Genomic DNA, 24982 nt, shown 5'->3' with positions numbered 1-24982 from the left:
AATATATGGATGAGGGGAGAGAAGAGGAGATGACATATGGAGGCAAAAGTGAAGCAGGTGGAAATAGGGTGATTGTAATACAATTATGTTACAAAGATAAGTAGTTATAGTATAACTAGAGTTGTATTTGGAAGTTATCTAACAAGCATTTAGAAAAATCTAAAACCACATAGCAAACATTTCTTAATTTCCTCTTTCAAAACTGAAGAAAGTGTGTGTGTGTGTGTGAGAGAGAGACAGAGAGAGAGAGACAGAGAGAGAGAGAGAGAGAGAGAGAGAGAGAGAAAGGACTCCTTAATGGCTAGTAAGTTAGGAATTTGGCCAGCATATTTTGTCACAGCTATTTAACCTCTTCTTTGAGCTTTTCTTTTGACTTTAAGAGCAACAACTAGATTAAGAGGTAAAATGGGTACATTTTCAATGAGCAATATTTAATTTGTAAATAGCTCTTAATACATATTTTATAAAAAACTTATCAAAGTCCTTTTCATTTTAACCTCAATGTAATTTTTGTCTCTGAGGCAGGCTTGAGACTGGGTGATGGTAGATAGCATTTCAGATTTGACATGCAAAGGGGTTGATGCTGGGATTGAGATGTCAATTTGCATGGAAGAATTCCCCTCTGTCTCATTCTCATGTCCCTTTTCACTGCATCAAAGTGTCCATCATTTATGGGAAATTCAGTATTTGAAAATCTAACATGGAAGTTGGTGGGTAATTATTTATAATATACAAGGATTCATCACAGAATTGTAGATTATCAGCATTGTATATCAATTTATGTAATCAAAGTGTGATTAGATTGAGCTTTTCAGGTTGTTACATAAAGCAAGATCCACTGTTTTTAATGTACTACTCCCCAACCCAGTGCAAAGTCCACTCTGGGTTGTAAGACTGGAGGTGCGTAGTTGTAAACAACTAACTTGGCCAACATCACATGATAGTGCTTTTAAAACCTCTTCAATTGAATATCAAATCAAAGGAAAAACATATGCCTCAGATAGTCTTTTCAAGAAATAGTGCTGAATTTTAAAAAATCATAATCTTATTAAATATTTTCTGAGATCACAGTGGCATAAAACTAGAATTTAACTCTAGAAGGAATCGTCAACAATACATAAATACACAGAAATTAAACAATCTGCTCCTGGATGATTTTGAGGTTAACAATAGAATCAAGACGGAAATTTAAAAATTATTTGAAATGAATGATAACAGTGATGAAAGTTATCCTGGGATACAGTGAAAGCAGCACTAAGAGGAAAGCTTGCAGCGCTTTCTACATCAGAAAGCCTGAAAGACCACAAGTTGACAATCTAATGTCACACCTCAAGGAATTAGAGAAACAAGAACAAATCAAACCCAAAGCTAGCATACAAACAGAAATAACAAAGGTCAAAATAGAACTAAATGAAATTGAAACAAAAAAATATGAAAGATCAATGCAACAAAAAGTTTCTTCTTTGAAAAGATAAAGAAAATAAATAAACCATTGGCTAGAACAACCAAGAAAAGAAGAGCGAATACGCAAATAACTTCAATTGGAAATGACAACGTACACGTTACAACTGAAACCACAGAAATATAAGAGATTATTAAAAACTACTATGAACACCTTGATGTACACAAACTAGAAAATCTAGAGGAAATGGATAAATTCCTGGAAACATTCAACCCTCTCTTGTTGTATCCCTTCCTGCTTGAATCAGGAAGAAAGAAAAATCTTTAACAGAACAATAACAAGAAGTAAGATTGAATCAGTAACGCAAAATTGCTAACAAAAAAAAAGGACCAGATGGATTCACAACCAAATTCTACCAGGAATTCAAAGAAGAATTGGTACAATTTCTTCTGAAACGATTCCAAAAGATTGAGAAAAAAGGAATCCTGTGTAGTTCATTTCATGAAGCCATTAGCACCTGATACCAAAGCCAGGAAAGGACATAACAAAGAAAACTACATGCCAATATCCCTGATGAAAATAGATGCAAAAATCCTCAACAAAATACTAGTAAACCAAACCCAACAGAACGTCAAAAATATAATCCACCATGTTCAAGTGGATTTCCTTCCAGGGATGCAGGAACGGTTCAACATATACAAGTCAAGAAATGAGATTCACCTCATGAACAACTGAAACCAAAAATTATATGATCATCTCAATAGACGCAGAAAAAAGTATTTTATAAAATCTAGTATTCCTTTATGATAGAAACCCTCAACAAACTATGAATGAAAGGGTCATAACTCAAAATAACAAAAGCCATATATGGCAAACCCAACATTATACTGAGTGTGGAAAAGTTGAAAGCATTCCTTCTGAAAACTGGAACAAGACAAATATGCCCGCCTTCATCACTTCTACTCAACACAGTACCAGAGATCCTAGTTGGATCAATCAGGCAAGAAAAAAAAATGAAGGGCATTCAAATTGTGGAAAAGGAAGTCAAACTATCTGTTCTCCAGTGACACGATCCTATACCTAGAAAACCCTAATTGCTCCTCTAAAAGACTTCTAGATTTGATAAAAGAATTCAATCAAGTTTCTGGTTACAAAATCAATGTACACAAATCAGTACCACTGCTATACATAACCAACGACTAAGCTGAGAATCAAATTAAGAACTCAATCCCTTTTACAATAGCTGCAAAAAAATAAAATATCTAGGAATATTCTTAGCCAAAGAGGTGAAAGCTCTCTATAGGACTGACTATAAAACACTGCTGAATGAAACCATAGGTGACACAAACAAATGCAAATACATCCCACACCCATGGGTTGGAAGGATCAATATCTTGAAAATGACCATACTGCCCAAAGCAGTTTACAGACTCAATTCAATTCCTATAAAAATACCAACATCATTTTTCATAGAACTAGAAAAAAAATCTCCAAAATTCACATAGTATCCAAAAAAAGGCCAAAATAGCCAAAGCAATACTAAGAAAAAAGAACAAAGCTGGAGGCATCACATTACCTGACCTCACATTATACTACAAGTCTATGGTAACCAAAACAGCACGGTACTGGTATAAAAGTGATACATAGACAAATGGAACAGAATAGAAAAAACAGAAATAAAGCCAAATACAACCAATTGATCCTTGACAAAGCATACAGAAACATAAATTGAAGGAAGGACACCTTATTCAGTAAATGGTGCTGGGAAAACTGGATAGCCACATGTAGAAGAATTAAACTAGATACTTATCTCTCACCACATACACAAATTGACTCAAGATGGTTTAATCATGACTTAAATCTAAGGCTGAAACCATAAAAATTCTAGAAGAAAGATAAGAAAAAACTCTTCTGGACATTGATCTAGGGAAAGAATTTATGACCAAGACTCCAAAAGCAAATGCACCAAAACAAAAATAAACAAATGGGACCTAATTAAACTAAAAAGCTTCTACACAGAAAAAAAAAAAAAAAAAAAAAAAACTATCAGAGTAAACAACCCACAGAATGAGAGAAAATATTTGCAAACTATGCAGCTGTCAAAGGACTAACATCTAGAATCAACAAGAAACTCAAATAAATCAGCAAGAAAAAGAATGCCATCAAAAGGCAAATGACATGAATAGACACTTCTCAAAAGAAGATATACAAGTGGCCAATAAACACATGAAAAAATGCTCACATCACTAATCATTGGTGAAATGCAAATTGAAACCTCAGAGACATACTGTCTTACCCCAGCCATAATGGCCTTTATTAAAAAGTCAAAAACCTATAGATGTGGGCATGGATGTGATGAAAACAGAATGCTTATACACTGTTAGTGGGAATGTAAATTAGTACAACCTCTATGGAAAACAGTATGGAGATTTCTCAAAGAACTAAAAGTAGCTCTACCATTAGATCCAGCAATTCCAGTACTTGGTATTTACCCAAAACAAAAGAATTCATCATATAAAGGCACTCACATGCATATGTTTATTGTAGCATAACTCACAATTGGAAAGATATGGAACCACCCTAAGTGCCCATCAACCAATGAGTGGGTAAAAAAAAATATGGTATATATACATCATGGAACACTACTCAGCCATTAAGAGGAACATAATAATAATAATGTCTTTTGCAGTAACTTAGATGGAGCTAGAGGCCATCACTCTAAGTAAAGTAACTCAAGAATGGGGAGAATGAAATACTGTATATTCTCATTTATAAGTGGGAGCTAAACTATGGGTACTCAAAGGCGTACAGAGTGATATAATGGTCATTGCAGATTTAGAAGTGGGAATGGTGGGAGGGAAGTGAGGGATGGAAAACAAAATATTGGGTACAATGTACACTACTTGAGTGATGGGTACACTAAAATCTCAGATTTCACCATTATATATTTTATCCATGTAAACAAAATCCATCTGTACTCCAAAAGCTAGCTAGTTTCAGTACTGTACTCATATCTCATTGTAACCTCCAACTCCTGGGCTCAAGTAATCCTCCTGCCTCAGCCTCCTGAGTAGCTAGGACTACCATAGCACTCTACTGTGCCCAGCTAATTTTTAATTTTTTTGTAGAGAATATATCTTGCTATGCTGCCCAAGCTGATCTCAAACTCCTGGCCTCAAGCAATCCTCTCACCTTGGTCTTTGAAAGCATTGGAATTACAGATGTGAGTCACCACACCTGGCCTGTTTACAGAATCACCACCTAGGAGCAATAGGCTGTACCATCTAATCTAGGCATATAGTAGGTTACACTACTTAGGTTTGTGGAACTACACTCTGATATTCACATAATGATAAAGTTGACCAAAACTCACTTCTAAGGATGTATCCCTGTAATTACTATGCTTTAAATCATCTCTAGCTTACTTACCTAATACATTGCAAATGCTATGCAAATAGTTGTTATACTGAGTTATTTATATCTTATTGTTATATTGTAATTTTTCCAAATATTTTTTATAAGCAGTTGGTTGAATCTGAGGATGTATAAATTGTGGATACATAGGACCAACTATACTGTATGCAATATGATTCCAACCATATAACATTCTGGAAAAGGCAAACCTGCAGAGACAGTACAAAGATCAGTAGATTCCAGAGGTTCAGAAGGAGAAAGAGGGATGAACAGGTAGAGCACGAGGGATTTCTGGGTCAGTAAAACTGTTGTGTGTGTTATTGTAATGATAGAAACATGATATTATATATTTGCCAAAAACCCATATAACTGTACAACACAAATTGTGAACCTAATGTAAACCATGAACCTTAGTTAATAATAATGTGTCAATAATGGCTCATCAATTATAGCAAATGTACCAACTAATAGAAGATGTTAATAACACCTGAAAAAAGTGGAAGGAGGGTTAGAGAGAGGGTAATATATGGGAATGGGAACTTTCTATTCCATTTTTTGTAAACCTAGAACTGCTCTAAAAAATAAGGTCTAGCAATGAGAGAGAGAGAGAGAGAGACAGAGCAAGAGAGAGAGAGAGAGAGAGAGAGAGAAAAGCATATGCCTCTTTTTCTGCTTGATCTCTAACCCCATTCTCAAATACCATAATCATTGTTGAAATGTATCTAACTATATACATACCCTCAGAACCTTTTCAACAAGGCCTTCCAGACTGAAAGCATTCTTTTTTTTTTTTTTTTGAGACAGAGTCTTGCTCTGTCACTCAGGCTGTAGTGCAGTGGTGCGATCTTGGCTCACTGCAACCTCTGCCTCCTGGGTTCAAGTGATTTTCCTGCCTCAGCCTCTTGAGTAGCTGGGATTACAGGTACCCACCACCACATCCAGCTAATTTTTGTATGTTTAGTAGAGATGGGGGTTTCACTATGTTGGTCAAGTGGTCTCGAATTCCTGACCTTGTGATCCACCCACCTCGGCCTCCCAAAGTGCTGATATTACAGGCGTGAGCCGCCACCCCCGTCCACCACCAAAACCATTCTCAAGTGGAATTTACTTTCCCTTTTTCACTCTTTTATCGCAAATGTCTTCCATTATTGTACCTCTGTTAATCTGCTTGGCATTAAAAGGCAGTTGTATGTTTTCATTAGATTTGGAGTTTCAGGAAGATAGAGAACATTCATTTCTTATTCATTTCCAGGCCCATAGCCAGTATTTGTACCATGTCTGGGTACACAAAAATGAAAATAATTTAAAACCTATTTATTGTCATAAAAACATAACACTAAGTTCACCAACTTAATCATTTTAAAGTGTATGGTGCAGTAACTTTAAGTACATTCACATTTTTGTGCAACAAACTTCTAGAATTTTTTCATCTTGCAAAACTGAAATTCCATACCCATTTTTGCCCCCAGTCCTTGGAAATTATCTTTGTATACGCATACTTTATTTTACTCTGCTTACCAAATACTGGCTTTTTCCCCTACAAATATAAAGTTAGTGGCAGCCCTGAATCGAGGAAGTCTACCGGTGCTGTTTTTCTAAAAACCCGTGCTTTCTTTGTGTATCTACATCACATTTTGGCAATTTTCACAATTTTTCAAATTTTTTCACCATTATGATATGTTGTATTGATATATTAATAGTGATCTTTGCTGTTACTTCCTTTTGGGGCACCACAAACCATGCCCATATAAGAGGGCAAATTTAATCGATAAATAATGTATGTGTCTGACTGTTTCACTGACCAGTCATTCTGCTGTGTTTTTCTCTCTCCTTGGGCCTTCCTATTTCCCGAGACACACAATATTGAAATGAGACAAACTAATAACCCTACAGTGGCCTCTAAGTGTTCAAGTGAAAGGAAGAGGCACATATCTCACTTTAAATCAAAAGCTAGACATGATTAACCTTAGTAAAGAAGTCATGTTGAAAGCTAAGACAGACCGAAAGCTAAGACAGACCAAAAGCTAGGGCTCTTTACACCAAACAGGTAAGTTGCGAATGCAAAGGAAGAGTTCTTATAGGAAATTAATAGTGCTACGCCAATAAATACAAGAATGACAAGGAAGTGAAATAGCCTTATTGCTGATATGGAGAAAGTTTTAGTGGTCTGGATAGAAAATCAGACCAGCCACAACATTCCCTTTATCCCAATCCAGATCAAGGCCCTATGATGGCTGCGAGAGGTGAGGAAGCTGCAGAAGAAAAGTTGGAAAGTAGCAGAGGTTGGTTTAGGAGGAGGTTTAAGAAGCCATCTCCATCACATAAAATTGCAAGGTGAAGCAGCGAGTGCTAAAGTAGAAGTTGCAGCAAGTTACTCAGAAGATATAAAGATAAATGACAAGGTGGCTATACTAAACAACAAATAACAGATTTTCAATGTAGACACTCAGTCTTGTATTGGAAGAAGGTGCCATCTAGGACTTTTTTTTTTTTTTTTTCCTTTGAGACAGAGTCTCATTCTGTCACCAGGCTGGAATGCAGTGGCGTGATCTCAGCACACTGAAACCTCTGTCTCCTGGGTTCAAGCGATTCTCCTGCTTCAGCCTCCCAAGTAGCTGGGATTACAGGTGTGTGCCACCATGCCCAGCTAATTTTTGTATTTTTAGTAGAGATGGGGTTTCACCATGTTGGCCAAGATGGTCTTGATCTTTTGACCTCGTGATCTGCCCACCTCAGCATCCCAAAGTACTAGGATTACAAGTGTGAGCCACTACACCCCGCTTTTTTACAGCTAGAGAGAAGTCAATGCCTAGCTTCAAAGGACAGGGTGACTCTCCCGTTAGGGGTTAATGCAGCTGGTGACTTTAAATTGAAGTCAATGCTCATTTACCATTTGAAAATACTAAGGTCCCTAGAGTTATGCTAAATTTATTATATTTATGCTCTATAAATGGAATAACTAAGCCTAGATGACAGTACATGGTTCAATTGTTCATTAAATATTTTGATCCCACTATTGAGACCTACTTCTCAGAAAAAAAAGATTCTTTTCAAAATATTACTGCTTATTTACAATGCCTCTAGTCATCCAAGAGCTCAGATGAGATGTACAAGGAGATTAATGTTGTTTTTATGCTTGATACCACTACATTCATTCTGCAGCCCATGGATCAAAGAGTCATTTTGACTTTCAAGTTATCTTATTTAAGAAATATAAGGCCGGGCGCGGTGGCTCAAGCCTGTAATCCCAGCACTTTGGGAGGCCGAGGCAGGTGGATCACGAGGTCAAGAGATCGAGACCATCCTGGTCAACATGGTGAAACCCCGTCTCTACCAAAAATACAAAAAATTAGCTGGGCATGGTGGTGCGTGCCTGTAATCCCAGCTACTCAGGAGGCTGAGGCAGGAGAATTGCCTGAACCCAGGAGGCGGAGGTTGCGGTGAGCCGAGATCGCGCCATTGCACTCCAGCCTGGGTAACAAGAGTGAAACTCCGTCTCAAAAAAAAACATGAGATTTAAAAGAAATATATTTTGTAATGCTATAGCTGCCATAGATAGGAATTCTTCTGATGTATCTGGGTGAAGTAAAATGAAAACTTTCTGGAAAGGATTCACTATTCTAGATGCCATTAAGAACATTCATGATTCATGGGAGGGTGTCAAAATATCAACATTAACAGGAGTTTGCAATAAGTTAATTCCAACACTGATATGTTTTGTTTATTTATTCCCTTTAAATCTCATGTTAAATTGTAATCCTCATTGTTGGAAGTAGGGCCTGGTAGGAGGTGTTGGGATCATAAGGACAGATTTTTTTTATGAATGGCTCAGTGCCCTCCTCATGGTAATAAGTGAATTCTCACTCTGAATTCACAGGAGATCTGATTGTTTAAAAGAATGTGGCAACTTTCTTCTCTCTCTTTCTTTCTGCCATGATTGTAAGGTTCCTGAAGCCCTCACCAGAAGAAGATGCCAGCACCATGTTTCCTGTACAGCCTGCAGAACCATGAGCCACAGTAAACTTCTTTATAAATTACCCAGCCTCCAGGATTCCTTTATATCGATGCAAATGGACTAATACAAATCCTCACGGATGACTTTGAGGGGCACAAACTTAAGTGAAAGAAAGCACTGAAGATGTAATAAAAATAGCAAGATAACTAGAATTAGAAGTAGACCCTGAAGATAGGACTGAATTTCTGCAATCTCATAATAAAACTTCAATGGATGAGGAGTTGCTTCTTACGGAAGAGCAAATAAAGTGATATTTTGAGATGAAATCTACTGCTGGTGAAAATGCTGTGAACATTGTTGAAACGATGACAAAGGATTTGGAATATTACATAAACTTGTTTGATAAAGCAGTGGCAGGTTTTGAGATATTTCACTTCAGTTTTGAAAATTCTATGGTTAAAATGCTACCAAACACACACTGTATGCCTGTATCAAAATATCTCCTGTACCTCATAAACACTAAATATCTACTATGTGCACATAAATTTGTTTAAATCCTATCAAACAACATGACATGCTACAGAGAAATCTTTCATGAAAAGAAGAATCAATGAATGAGGCAAACATCATTGTCTTCTTCTTAAGACATTACCACATCAACCCCAGCCTTCATCAACAACCACCCTGATTAATCAACAGCCATCGACAAAGACGAAAGACCCTCTACCAGCAAAAAGAACAACTCACTGAAGGCTCAGATGATTATTAGCATTTGTTAGCAATAAAGTATTTTTAAATTAAGGTATGTACATTAAGTGTGCAAGACATAATGCTACTGCACACTTAATAGGCCACAGTATAGTGTAAACATTACTATATGCACTAGGAAACAAAAAAAATTGTATGATTCACTTTATTTGGTGGTGTGAAACTGAGCTTGCAATATCTCCATGGTATGCCTGCACTTTCTTTTTCTATGATTTTTAACTAATTTGATTTAACTACTTTTTCTATTATTTTAACTACATATGAATGGAATCATACACTATTTTTTTTTTTTGTGACTGACATTTCATTTAGCATAGTGTCCTTCAAGTTCATCCATGTGGTAGCATGTGACAAGATTTTCTTCTTTTTTAAATATAAAATTCTACTGTATGCATACATACATATATATATATATATATATATATTCCAGATTTTCTTTATTTATTCATCTATTCATGAACATTTGGGTTGCTTCCACCTCTTGGCTATTGTGAATAATGCTGCATTGAACACAAATGTGCAAATATCTCTTTGAAATCCTACTTTGAATTATTTTGGTTAAATATTGAGAAGTGATAATATTATAACTAACTTAGAAATTGAGGGCTTAATTTGTACGAGGCAAATATTACAGGCTATCTGTGATGAATACAACTTGGCAAATTCAGGCCTTTTAAATCCTGACCTGGATTTTTTGAATGAACTTTAAAGTTGTCTCTTAAGCCTTTGCTTGTTCCAATCCCCTACTCAAAGATAGCCCCAGATGACTCTTCCCAAGTGTCAGTCTCTACTCAAAGGCCTTTAATGATTCTCCATTATCTGCTCTACAGCCTTTCTCAAGGCCCCATTTGGCTCCCCATGAGTCTGTCATGCTCCAAAAAGCTGGCCCACTCACTATTTGCTGAGTACACTTTGTTCTTTCTTGTCTTTGGAGCTTTGTTTATGCCTGAAAAATGTTCTCTGCTCTTCATTTCTACTCTAAAACCCTATCTATTTCAAATGTTATCCATTGTCATAATTCTAATTTCCTCATTTCATCTCATCCACCAAAACCATTGTACTGCTTTGGCTATTTCCTTATTGTTTGTCTTTATTATGTTGCCTTTACCTAACCTTGCACCTCTAACTGGATTTTAAGTCCTTCAGGAAGAGGGGCTATATTCTTCTCTTCTTTGAATCACGTGACGCTTCAAGCACAATGCTTTGCAGGTTGTGGGTGATGCAATATAGACGATCCCCCAAATTGGAGCTTAGCCTACAAGGGTTCCTGGCTTTGCGCAGGAAAGAATTGAAGGGTAAGCAAGTGGTAGGATTGAAAAATACAGCTTTATTGAAGTGGCAGTGTTACAGCTCTGGCGGTGTTACAGCTCTGTGACTGCTCCTGCAGAGCAAGGCTACCCCAGAGGCAGACAGTAATTACAGCTCAGGGCCATTTTGCAGTCATACTGATAACTACTTTAATTACTTGTAGATTAAGGGGTGGTTTATGCAGAAATTTTTAGAGAAAGGGTAGTAACTTCTGGGTCATGGGGTCATTGCCATGAAAGGAGGTGGTAACTCCTAGGCGTTGCCATGACAATGGTAAACTGACATGTCACTCTGGTGGGCATCTCTTACAGAAAGCTGCCTCCACCCCATCCCTGTTTCAGCTAGTCCTCAATTTGTTCCAGTGTCTGAGTCCCACCTCCTACTTCATGGGCACTCAACAATACCATGTTGGGGCCAGGCATGGTGGCTAACACCTGTAATCCCAGAACTTTGGGAGGCCTAAGAGTGCAGATCACTTGAGGTCAGGAGTTCAAGACCACGCTGGCCAACATGGTAAAACCCCATCTCTACTAAAAACACAAAAATTAGCCAGGCGTGGTGATGCCCACCTGTAATCCCAGCTAGTCAGGAGGCTGAGGCTGGAGAATCACTTGAACCCAGGAGGTTGCAGTGAGCCGAGATTGCACCACTGCACTCCAGCCTGGGCAACAGAGCAACACTCTGTCTTAAAAACAACAACAAACACAATGCCATGTTGGAAAGACAAAAATACAAAGTAGTTAAAGTACAAGCTGCAGATGAATGGGAATTCAAATCTCATCAGCTAGATCACTCAGTAGCTATGGAACTTGGGCAAGAGAGTTAACTTTTTTGACTAAAATTCCTTTTCTGGGGGCATGGCATTCATTATATGTACTACATAATGTTATAGAAAAGTTAAAGGAAAATGTATGCATAATTAACATGTATTAAATATTCATTCATGCTAGTGGCAAATATTTATTTCACAGAATTTTTCTTCTGAAATATCTTGAATATTTCTACCTAGACATTTCACCTCTCTCTTTTCTACCCATATTTATGATACAGTAAATTAGTCAGGAAGGCCAAATTAGAATAAGGATGGCCATTTACAGATGAGTATGTATTCATACTGTATTCATACTAGAATCTGTATTAAATTACTGTAGGGCTTGTGAATTAATAAGTTCATAAATATTTACTGAGTACCCATTATATATCAAATGCTGTTCTAGATACTGAGAATACAACAGTGAACAAGAATAGAGTCCCTGCCCTCCACTAACTTACATCTAATGTGTACAAATACCCCACAGATGTACCAGAAATATGATGAAAAGCTTATCTATAAAAGAGTGCCAAATCCCCTAATATCCCAAACTCCATTTTTTGGCTTTATAACTTAGCTGTTGTGGCAAGCTTTTGCAGAGTCCAATAATAGTTACCCAGATTTTTAAAAGCTAGGACTTTAAGAAGCAATGTGAAGGCCAAGTTACACAGACAAACACCTACACATATTTAATTCTTTTTTCTTCTAGGAAAATTGGGATCAATCAGACCTATAAGTTATTGTGTACAGCAGGTAGATCTGAGCTTTCTTTATTTCTATTTAACTGACCTTAAGAAGTGTAGTTGCCTGGGAGTGAAAGTTGTTCAATGGCGGTATTTCAGCAGGAGCTCTCAAAATACTGAAGCGTTACTCTTTGCAGCAACTTACGTCTAAGTCCTGCCGAAGGCAAAGGGATATACGAATTGACCTTTCCAGGGCCCCTGCTCGCCCCCAGCCTCGGGGCTGGCTCCACCCTCTCCTGGCTAGGCTGGGCGCGGTAGACGCGGAGCGGCGTCCCTCCCGCAGGAGGGGCGCGGGCGTGGAGGGCGTGGAGGGCGTGGGAAGGGGGCGGGGCGAGCCCCGCAGACTGGGTGCTCCGGAGAGCTGTCAGTGTCGGGCTCCGGAAGAGAGGAAGTGATAGCTCCGGTAGGAGCGCGAGCGGAGCGGCCGGCGCAGCGTGAGACAGCACATCCTGCCCGCGCCGGCCCCGCCACCTTCGGGAGCCGCCCGCGCCAACGCTGCCGCCGCCCGGGAGCCGCCGCCGGCTCGGGGAGCCCAGTTCCACCGCTGCCGAGCGCGTCCAGGTAAACAGAAGCGGGATGTTGCCGCTCCCCAGACCGCCGCCTCCGCACCTCTCCCCAACCTTCCTCAACCCTCCCCACCCCGGTGTTGTCTGCGCTGGGAACCAGGCTGGAGCTGAGGCCCCTCAGCCGCAGCCGGACCCTTGCCGTGGCCCCCTGCTCAGGCTCCTGCGTGCTCCGCTGCGCCGGAAGGCGGCCAGAGCCCCCCAGCGGCAGTGCCCTCTCGCCAGAGCTGAGAGACTGGGGCAGAGGAGGACGGGGTCGTGGTGTCACCACCTGGTCGCCCACCTTGTGGGCTGGGAGTGGCGTCCCAGTGCGCCCCGCCTTGTTCTTCCCCGGGGGAGCAGAGGGCGAGCGACGTTGAAATCTGCACCCCTCTGGGCCACCGGCTGACCGCCCCTGGAGGAGAGAGGGAAGCTGCAGAGGAAGGGGAAAGGATGCTTGTTTGATTACATTTCGAGCTGTCTGCAAAGCTCTTAGATGCTGTCACTACCCTGCAAGTCGGAGGGAGCGAATGCACTTCCAGCAGGGCATTAATTAAACACTTATGCAAGAAGATGCCAGTTTTTCTCTGCTGCGAAAAAGTATGGCTGGGGGATGTTGTTTTGGTAAACACCTTCCTGGCCGCCTGGCTCTCCTTCTCCCAGCTCCCACTCGGAATAGCTCTGGTCTTATAAATCCGTGCGTCGTCATCATAAGTGCAGTGATCCTGGCAGCGCGGAGGGGAACTGAGTGTTCAGGAGTCTCATGACTTGTACCTTGGCTAATAAGATTAAACAGAAGCCCAGGAGCAGGACAGGAAATTACATAGGAGATCAGAGATTCAACAATATGCCGAAGATGGACTATATTCGTTATTCTGGCCTCTACTAATCCTAGGTAAGGGGCAGGAACAAGTAGCCAGCCATTTTCTTGCTTGGAATGCCTTTCAAGTGGGCATCGTAGACTTCCTGTAGTTCAGAGTTGTGAAAAATTGCTTCCAAACATTCCAGATTAGCAAAAAGAATAGCTAACGGTAAGGCACAGGCAACTGCAGGTGACATCCCATGGCTGATATTAACACAGACATGGGTGACAGTCTGTGTAAATACTTTGATTGTGGAAATTTTAGAGAAATGCATTGATCAGTGTTACTAAATTTGAAAAGGGAACAGTCAGTGCATCTTGCAAGCAGAGGGTACTGGTGACAATGTAATACTACCTCTAATTTTTTAAAATGCCAAGGTTGTTCAAAAAGGTTTGGTGTGGAAGAAAGGGTCCAAACTCAGCTCTTTTCATCATATTTCTCAATAAAATAAAATCTGAAACTTCTGCCACTGAGTCCCCAGATGTTCTCTTCATAGGAACAAACTCTTCAATATTTGTTTAGGTCTGAGGATCCAGTGCTCCAAGACCCATTCCTCTTAAAACCTTCTAGCACCATCCTTGGGAATTTTTTAGAGTACAGTTGGAGGTCAAATGCAGGCTCTTCCAGCCTGTCAAGCTATTAGCCCTATTTTTGGCCCACATCACCTCAGCATTTTACTTTTTCTTCCTTGTCTCAGGACTCAGATAAATGCACTTGCTTCTTCCCCCTTTGGACCTCTGAGGTGCTGCAGCCTCTAGTGCCCTGTCCCCTGGAGGAGGGGATGGCTAGCAGCCTTTCCTCCCTCTTTGCTATCTAAAGCATGCATGGTTGTTTTTCTGTTAAAGCTTTAGGTAAAATCACCAGTAGGGATATGGGCAGAGAAAATAAACTCGACCCACAGGAAAAGGGGAAGAGTTCTTATAATAATGGTCCATGGTCTTTAGTTTCCAATTTTGAAGAGAGTAAGAGGAAGTCACTTGGCATTTCAGTCACCATATTTTATGTCTCAGGGAAGGCTCTAGGATCTTTCTTTCCAATCCCTCTACTTCCAAAAACACTCCTTCCTGAGTCTACATTTAATAAATGAGCCTTGCCCTTGATGACAGTGCTGAGTCAAGGATCCAGCCAGGGTGCTACTCTGTCCATACTCAAAACAGCAACGTAGACCGATCTTGTGAAATGCATGCCAAATCTGAAATCTAGGTACCTCTCTTAGTACAGTGTGCACAGGCTTCACTCTGTTATCATTTTCTCCAGTTTCTTTGTTGTTTAACCTAGCATCAAATGAAAAGGTCACATGCATCTTTCAAAATCTGTTTCAAACAAATATATTCCTTCATTACTTTATTCTCCCTACACTTTGTTCCACCAAATTAAACAAAGATTGATAACAATAGCTAAAATATATTGAGCAGTTTACTCAGCATTGCATTTTAAAATATTTTCACAGGTATTAAACATCACAAAAATCTTATGAGGCAGATATTGTAATCATGTTTTACAGATGAGAAAACTAAGACACAAAGATGTCAAGTAACTTTTGCTCAGCTACTAAGTTGAGCAAGGAATGATTTGAATCTGGGAGGCCTGACTCCAGGCCAGGAGTTTTAACTTCTGTCTTCCATACTATAAAACAATTATACTGGTTAATTTTCATGTATTGAATACCAGGTTCTTCTGTTATCACATTTTAATTCTTATATTAATCATGTGAAGTAGACATTATTGTCCGTATTTTATAAATAATTAAATGAGTTAAATGACATATTCAAGGCCATTTAATAAATGGCAGAGGTAGGATTCAAATGAGGGCTCTCCCAAGACTGTGAAACTAGGACCCTTTCATTTTGGCTGTTGTGCTGTGCGAGCAACAAAAAAGCCAGTGTACGTCTGTTTCTTTCAGGTTTGCTGCCCAGTGTCAGCGTGATGCATTGTTATTTCCTTAACGCCACAAGTGTAGCCACACTTTTTTGCCAGCTGATTGGTAACTGTGAATAATATATGCACGCTCAATGTAGGCCAGTGGCTCCTTAAAATAAAATATGGCGTTGGTTTTGTCTCCTTATAGCTAATTTCCCATTATGCTTTGTGGATCTCAAATGCTTTGTAAGTAGTTGCTACCTTAATCAAGGATCTCTTTTACTAGAAACCTTTGTGGCTTCTACATCCTCTAGAACATGTGAGAACACATATTCTTTTGGAAACTTTGCTGGGCCGAGGAACTTCTAGAGTTGACATTTTTTGAGAATTAACTCAAATTAATTCAACTTGTATTTTTCTTCTTTGTAGTGTATAAGCCCTTGACCAGGTCCATGTAAAAGTTATTCCTCTTGGCTGGGCACAGTAGTTCACATCTGTAATCCCAGCACTTTGGAAGACTGAGGCAGGTCAATCACTTGAGGCCAGAAGTTCGAGACCAGCCTGGAGGCTTGTACCTTTAATCCCAGCTATTCGGGAGGCTGAGGAAGGAGAATCACTTGAACCCAGGAGGCAAAAGTTGCAGTGATACGAGATTGCACCACTGCACTCCAGCCTGGGTGACAGAGCAAGACCCTGTCTTTAAAAAAAAAAAAAAAAATTACTCCTCTTGACAGAGACTTTTCATCAATATCCTGGACTTGTTTTCTTTGATTCCTCTCTGCCTGAGGCCTGGCCCCAGAATCTCAGAGTGAAGTTTCCATTGTAACATAGATACCACTGACTAGGTACTAATCCTCATGAGCTCACATTTTCATAAAACATCCCTGATTCTTTGTTGAAGGAACCTTCTTAAATAAAAGTCCATAGATACTGTAAAAGGGAGGCATATGAATGATTTTCAGATGGTCATTGAACCCACTAGAATTGATGCAAATTTTCATGCATTTGTGCATATATGTAGTTTTCTAGGGAAGAAATGGGGATATTTGTAACTAAAATTACACGAAGAATCACTGGTTTACATGTGCTGATTAAAAAAGAAGAGAGGAGCAGTGGTCACTCTGCTGAGATGGGTGAAAGACAAAGCAAAACTCTCCTACCAGAGGCAGCCAAAAATAAAATGTTCTTGGCTATCGACATTTTTTGGCATTTCATCAGGATCCAAATAGCAGGTGCAGCAAACACCAACTGACACTGAGTCAGGCCTGCAACTGAGTCAGGCCTCCAGGCATGGCAGACAGTCCTAGCTTGGCTTGTCATTCATTGAGCACCTCCCCTGTGCAAAATCAGTGCTTTATAGATGTATTAGTTCATTGAATCATCCCAACATCCCTGTAGGGTGGACATTTTTCTCTTTCTTTGACAAACAAGGAGATGCTCGGAAAGATTAAGTCACTTGGTCAAGGCCATATGGGGCCAGATAGTGAAGGGCTGGATTTGAAATGTAGGTCGGCCTGATTCCAAAGTCTTTCTTCTCTTCCTGCCGTATCTCATTTTTCCTCTGTCTATGTGGGATACAAAAAAAGGATTATTTAGTGTAGCTTTTTATTGTGCCAGGACTGAGAGTCCCTCAAGAAATATGTTCACACACCGATAGGAAAAGCCTAAAAGTGTTATCAAAGGAACAACAACAACAAGTTATGTGTTTCCCACTGTGGAAGAAGAAAAGCAAGCCCTGCTTTCCGTAATGTGAGTTGAAGCTCCACGTTTGCTTCCCCTGTCGCCAGTTGTCTTGCCGAGTACCAAATGCACAGCGGCCGCCACCTAACGCAGGCTGAAAACTATCTTGCAGGGGTAACTGCAAATCGAAACTTTATTCATTGCAAAGTTGAATTTACCTTAAGGCTACTCTGTCCTCTGGGGCTTCCCTGATGATAGTGACTGTGTCATGATCCAGAACACTGACTTGCTCCTAAATCCTGGAAGGGCCACTGCTTACCAGATGACTTATGTGCTCTTTAGTTTTCAGTTCATATCAGTCTTGAAATCCTCTTAACAGCTGTTCTTGCATCCAAATTATTACTTCAGCCCTAACAGTTTTCCACTTACCTATATTCTTGCTATGCTTTCATAGAACAACCCACTGTTTCATTGTGGGGGTACAGAACAGATGATGGCAAACACATAAAGCAGAAATTTTGGTCAGAGTTGAGGGCCTTCATGATAAAAGTGATGAATCTCAGGCACTATAGAGGATGATTGTACTTGATCAACAGACCTGCCTGATAACAGTTCCAGTGTGCTTCATTACACTTTAACTCAGTGCTCTTCCAACATTTTTTTTCTCTTCTATAATCCCTCAAGGATTTTAAAAAATTCTGCAGCTCCCTCACCTCCACACATTTTAGGTTACATCTAATGCTTTTCATCATAAATTTATAGGATCACAATTAATGTGCTTTTTCAGAATGTTGTAAACTTTGACAGTTAAAAAATAAAACCATGACATCATTCTTTGAATCCAATTAAACTCTAAATACTATACCAACTTCAGTTTAAAATGTATGTGATGAAGCTCTTTTCACAAAGGGATGTTTTTGTATCTTGCAGTTAAGCACCACAGTAAGATTTGGGATTTTCTGGGTTTTTGTTTGTTTGTTTAGTTTATATCTGTCTTTAATGGTAGTACGTTAGAAGGCATTTTGTGAAAATGGAGATGGAAAAAGAGGCCCTGAATAATTCTACACCATGGGCACATTCTCTGGTAGACAGTTTTAGGAAAGCACACAGACAGAAGCTTCGGATCTGGAAATTAATGTCATTAACTTTTCCCTTGCCTGCAGGCTCTTTAGAAAGCCCCTGTGAAGGCCAGGGGTATGCAGATGCCAGTTTGAAGACTGCACGTTTATCTAGCATAGGTGCTGTGTGTTATGGATCAGTGTGGCACAGCTACTGGCAGTCAGGCCCACTGCCTTTTGTATATGGGACTCAAATTAGAGGTGGGTAGGGCCACAAGGAACTGTACAGAGGCTGGTCCCATTTCCTGCTCTCAAGTAGAGGTAACTATGGATAGCTGTCTTTCATCTTTCTTCCATTTAATGATTTTCAGCACAAGATGGGCTCATTCCAGTGCTTTCTTTTCTTTTTAATTTTATTTATTTATTTACAAATAGGGTCTTACTCTGTGGCTTAGGCTGGAATATAGTGGCACGATCATAGCTCACTGCAACTCCAACTCCTGGGCTCAAGCGTTTCTCTCAACTCATCCTTCCAAGTAACTGGGACTACAGGTGTGTCCCACCACACCACTAGTTAAAAAACTTTTTTTTTCATAGGGATGGAGTCTTGCTGTGTTGCCCAGGCTGGTCTTGAACTTGTGGCTTCCAGCAGTCCTCCTGCCTCAGCCTCCTAAGTGTTGGGATTACAGACATGAGTCACTGCACCTGGCCACAGCAAGTTTTTAGATCAGTGGTTCTTAGCCAGGAGCAATTGTCTTCTTCAGGGGACATTTGGCAATGTCTGGAGACATTTTTTAATTATCTTAATTGGGGAGAAGGGGTGACTACTGGCATCTAGTGGGTGGAGTGGGGACTGCTGCTGAACATCCCACAACGCACAAGGCAGCTTCCACAACGAAGAATTATCTGACCCAGCATGTTGGTGATGCCAAGGTTATGACTCTGCTTTAGGAGTTCTAGTTTTCTCATTGAGATCTTCCCTGTTTAATAATTTAAGTCAATTTTTTTGGTCTTTATAAGATAGTAAAAGCACAACATCTAAGAGGCAGCATAAAGTAATGAGAAGAAGAGGTCAGATATCTCACTTACTGCCTATGTGAGCCTCAGTTTCTTCATCTGTAAAACAAGGACAATGATGCCTGGCTTGCAAAGTTATTGTGAGGATTGCAGACAATGAGTATACAGGACCCAGTATATGGCACATGCTAAATCCACGGATGATTGTTTTTATTATCAAACAGCAATTATATCACTCTCTAGTTTATCTGAGATGTGTGTGATCTTGCCTTCCTTTGAATCAAAGGTATGCTTTGTTTTTTTAAAAAAAACAAAAAATTGTCTTGATTTAAATTTACTAATTTACATATGTCTTTCTCCTGGACTTAGGCTTTCAGACATCATTGTGTCTTCCAGCAGACAATCTTACACATGGTGAATACTCAACAAGCTTTTGTTGACCTGAAATATTAGCTAGAATAAATCCTACTTAATTTTCCTTTTCTTATCAGATTGAGTCGTTTTTCTCCTTGGAGCATTTTAATGTGTTTGGTAAAAACATTCGCTGCCTGAAATGTACCACCCATTGTGTGTCGGTGCCTAATATGAATGTGTGCTTGATATTACCTAGAATCCTGGAAGCCTTGACTTTCTGAATCAGGATCATGCTGAGCATTTCTGTTGGGGGAAGGGGAGTCTTGAGGAGGACAGTATTTCATTCTAGAAGTGACAGGCAGCATGGTTTGAATCTCATGTTCTCCTTTTTGAACCCCTTAAGCTAATCCATTTGGACTGGCTTTGATCTGACACTGTCCACTGAGCAGTCCAGTACATTGACTTCTTTCTGGTAGAAGGGACATTTTAATTCATTACCAGGTTTATGTTTTACTCTAATGTCCAGAGTGAAGCCAAGTAATGAGTATATTGTCATTGAATAAATGAAATATTCATTCTAATGAATAAATGATGACACAACATTATACATCCTTTGCCTACAGTCACTTTCCCTTTTAAAATACATGCTAGATTGTCTGCTGTGACCTGAAATAGTACCCATTTCTTTGACAAGATGAAGATTTTACTAATTGAAATGGCGTGAAGTCTTCTCCTAACGCAGTTTTAGATCCTACAGCACACCATATGGAAGCCTTTAAATGTTTATTAAGTTGTTGAAGGTTAAGATGGGCCTAAGTGCAGGGGATGACCCTGAGACTCTGTCTCGGAACCAAATTGTGGAATGTCTGTTGGTGGATTTGGATGATGGAAAGGGAGGCAGGCCCTGTGGGGAATGAGTGTTTTGACACAATGTTCCCTTTTAAAATGACGGTGCGTCTCCTGTTTCACCATCTGCCCATTAGTATCAATATAGCAAGAGGTTGTGGGAATTGGTGTGTATTTTGTGGAAGAAAGAATAACAACAACAACAAAAAACCTTCTCTGCCTGTTTCCTTGAAAAGTGTGACTTTGTTCACTTTCAGAAGGTGTAGGTTACAGCTGATTTGGAAAGAGGATCCTCCCTCTTTGAATGCCTTCAGACTCAGAGGAAAGTGAGAATCTATTTACATAAGTTAAAATGCCAAACTAAATCGCTCAATGCAAATATGGACCACCCAGGGACGTTGTAAAAGGCCAGGTTTGGGGTTTTGAATATTTACACATTTTCTTGCTTCCTATTTTAAGCTTTTTAATATTTGTCAAATGCTGCTGAAAAGTAATTGGCATATCAAGCAAGGGTGAAATCCCATATCTTGGGCCAGAGAATTTAAAGCCGGGGGCACTATGCTCATTTCCCTTGAGAATCCCTTGTTTTTAAAAATGAAGAAATGTGAGTTCAGAAAATTCTAAGGCAATAAATTAGAGACTTTAAAATCGGTAGAAAAGTTGGGTTACAAAACTGTTGTCGAGGAGGTGGAAGATATACTCTAGTGTTCCTTTTCCCTGGTATAGTCTGCCTAGACTCAGCCATTTTTCTCAGAAAATTGGGCAAAAGTTTACTTTTGATGATGGGTCAGGGTACTGGAAACATTACCCTCTAACATTGTCAACACCACCACTACCTTCCCAAACGTGGGAAAGGCAGATCTGGGCAGTCCATGGAAAAAGTGTTTTCTAAACTCTCTGGGGGAATATACAGAAAGTAGCTTTAACCAGGGCACATGCTCTGGAGACTGTGTGGTTAATAATGACATTTAGTACTTATTCTTTACACGCTTTTCATGAGGCACTCCACAGCACTTTAAGATGGAGATGGCAAAGGAGGGGTGCTAGAAGATGTCAGCACTGTCAAGGATGGTGAAAAGTAACTAGATTTCTGACTCATTGGAGTGGATTTGATCAGGCTAGGCTATGTTGTGATGCAATAGCAAATAACTCCCAAACCTCAGTGGAGTAACACAACAAAAGATTTTTCTTGGCCACATTACATGTCCAGTATGGGTCAACAAGGGGCTCTGTTCACCATGTTCACTCAGAGGCCCATGCTGCATGAGGCTTCATCTTGATACATACTTTTACAATCCCTGTGGTAAATCGCATACTGAATATTAAAACTCCTGGAAGGGACATATGCACCTCATTCACATTTCATTAGCCAAATTAAATTGCATGGCCATGCCTGACTACAATGGGGTCCTTAAGTATAGTCCTATGATAGGGGAACTGGAATTTTCATAATAAACACAAATGACTATGGAAGGGAGGGGCTGATATGAGATTTGCCTATTTCTGCTGATAACTATAGTCTCTAAGAGGCACCCACAGACACACTGACTGATACGTAACTACATATGTTTTCAGTGGTTGGTTTCAGCATCCAACTCTACAAGTGAATTGGGAGAGTTCCCTGAGCCCTTTGTGGGACTTGAGATAGGGGTGTCCCTCATTTGCCCAGCCAATGCATGCTCAAATCCGTTATGGGAGGAAGAACATGCAGACAGGAAGGCGCAGGAGCTAGGGCATGCACTTTTGGGCCCCAGCCCTATGGTAGCATCTAGGGATATGTTACAGTTAATGCTCTTTTAGCAGTTGTTGTCCGTGGATGGCTGAGTACCAAACCGGCTCAATGGAGAGTCAGGGTGACAACCTTTTACACCCTGCCCTTTTGGTACCTGCATCCTTGTCCAGCATCCCTGAAGAATCATGTCACACATGGAGTTGAAGGATGGTGAAGGCAGTGGTTTTATTGAGTGGTGGCTGGAAAGGGGATGGAGTGGGAAGATGATCTTCCCCTTAAGTTCAGCCATCCTATGGCCAGTCACCTCTCTGCCCATCCGCAGCAAAACTCCTCTCCACGTTCAGATGCTCCTTCTCTTCTCTCCTTCTCTGCTGTGCCTGTCTACCAGTCTGCTGCCCTTCTGCTTGTGGAACCTGGGGTTTGGAGTTTTTAGGGGTGCAGTTTGGGGGTGTGGCAGGCCAAAGTGGTTTTAGAAAAGGCGACATTTGGGCACGAAAGCAGGAATGCTGGTTCCCATTTAGGGCCATGGGTTTCCAGGTTTGAGAGTGGAGCCTTTGCTGGGGAACCACCCTCTTCTACCCAGTATTTTCTTGCCTCCTGTTTGTATCACTAATGCCTAAATGAATGCACATTAAAATATAAAATGCATTTGCATGATTTTAGCATCATAAGGAATAACAGGTTCCCAGAAAACTGACCTTACAAATATAAATTTTACTGTCAATGAGTAAAAAAGATACATGTGGGGCAAAAATTAGCTTCCTTCAGTAATTGTTCAATTCTAGTCAAGAATATTCATTTAGAACTTATGGAATGCCAGCCATGAGTAAGACTGAGTGCTTGGTGGGCACATGAAAATGAAGAAGGTACAGATCATAGGGGCTCATGTCTAATGGGTGAAAAATAGAACAGTTTATTACCTACAATGTGGTTATATGTTACCACATAGTAAATGGTTATCACATATGCTAAAATGGGATAAATGCCTCAGAGATGTAACAAAGTACAATGGGGATTCAAAGAAGGGCAGTCATTAATAATTAAGTGAATAATCACTTCTTTCAATTTGCAGACTGACCAGACATCGGTGTTATCCAGACAAAAACATTTCAATTAATGTTTTACCTTCATCTTCCTCTTTTGTTCTTGGACCTGATTTGATTACAGAGAAAATGAAAACAGTGATTATGGTTAAGAAGCAGTATAAGAGCATGGCCTCTGGAAATAAGGTTCACAGCTGAGTTTCACCACTTACTAGCTATGCAAAGTAACTTGACAAGTTACTTTGCTTGCCTGTAGGTAATTTTCTTCATCTGTAAACAGGATTCGTAGTAATAGTATCCATTTCCTAGTGTTGTGCTGTGGTTTCAAAGAATAAATCCCACTTAATTTTTTATTTCTTAGAGGATTTAATTTTTTCCCTTGGATCATTTTGATGTGCTTAGTACAAACATTGACTTTCCAAAACATACCACCTATTGGGCATCTGGGCCCCAAATGGATGTGGGCTTAGTAATTACTGGGATTCTGGAAGACTTGCCTTCCTGAGTTAGGATCGTGTGGAGTGTTTCAGGGTGAGGTGTTGTCAGTATTTTGCCTGGTCTGAGAGGCAACCACATAGTCTAGAGAGCTCTAGAGTATCAATCTGGCTTCTATTCTGATAGATCTGGTAATTCAGGTCTATTGAAAGCACGTTTCCTGGCTCCCCTATTCTCACCCCAGCACTCCAAAGTCATGTTACATTAAATTAAAATTTAATGTGGTATAATTGAACTGTGACTGAATCATGGAGGCATGCTGCTTGTTTGATTCCAGAACGTTATAATGTCCTTGTGCTTGGACCCAGTGCCATAGCAAAGGATTGATGAGCTAGAGTCTGGGTATAATGGAGGGGAGGCTGTCAGGCTCATCTTGGTAGCTGCTCACCTTCTCTCTCCTCTGTTTCATCTTTGCCACCCCCACCTATTCCTTGAATGCAAAGTGGGGGCAATTTGAGGTGATGCTGCAGAACTTGTAGACTGTAAGCCAGCAAAGGGGTGGGCGTGAAGACTCTGTCTTTGGCAAATAGTTATGTGGATACTTATCTGCTGTAGCCCAAACTTCTTGTGAAAAGCAGAGTTAATATCCATGTAATAGAGAACCTTTGATTGGTTGAAGCTGTTCAAATAATGGGTTGGGCTGTCTGTGAGGTAGTGAGTTCCCAGTGCCTAGGGAAGTTCAAGCATGTCACCTCCTGTGAACATTGTCTGTGAAGAGACTTATCAGTGAGTGGTCAGAGAGGCTCTGGTAATTTCTACATAATTTTCCTCAAATTTTAGGAATCTATAATACTTTGTAGTGAGACAGAACTTTGTATTATTCTTTCTTTCGGGCAGGTTCTGCCATTCACTTCGGGTCAGCATAAACAAGGGGGCAGGTGCCAAAGTGGGAAAATGTAGCAACCTTTACCTACTTCCTTTTCCATGGGACTGTTTAAATTGTAACATTTATTCATTTTTGCCTTCAACAAACATTTATAAGTTCCTCCTGCCAGACAATGGGAATGCTATAGCAACTTCAGGGAGTTTAACAGCTTGTGACAACCATTAAAAACAAATAAGAGGTCTGGAGCAATGGCTCATGCCTGTAA

At 40.1% G+C, this 24982-nt stretch overlaps 1 protein-coding gene across 6 annotated transcripts in view; it reads left to right on the top strand.

Moving 5' to 3' along the window:
• The first annotated feature begins 12634 nt into the window (after positions 1 to 12634).
• DYNC1I1 (dynein cytoplasmic 1 intermediate chain 1) overlaps positions 12635 to 24982 on the top strand; it is a 314945-nt gene continuing 302597 nt past the window's right edge. For all 6 annotated transcript variants that reach the window (XM_032252893.1, XM_032252891.1, XM_032252892.1 and 3 more), the window contains exon 1: positions 12635 to 12962. The gene's annotated coding sequence lies outside the window, so the exon portion shown is untranslated. The remainder of the gene's footprint in view (positions 12963 to 24982) is intronic.

The sequence above is a fragment of the Sapajus apella genome, unplaced genomic scaffold, assembly GCF_009761245.1.
Source record: "Sapajus apella isolate SASKATOON/1434 unplaced genomic scaffold, GSC_monkey_1.0 scaffold81, whole genome shotgun sequence".
Classification (NCBI taxonomy): domain Eukaryota; kingdom Metazoa; phylum Chordata; class Mammalia; order Primates; family Cebidae; genus Sapajus; species Sapajus apella.
This window is presented reverse-complemented; position numbering and strand designations above follow the sequence as displayed.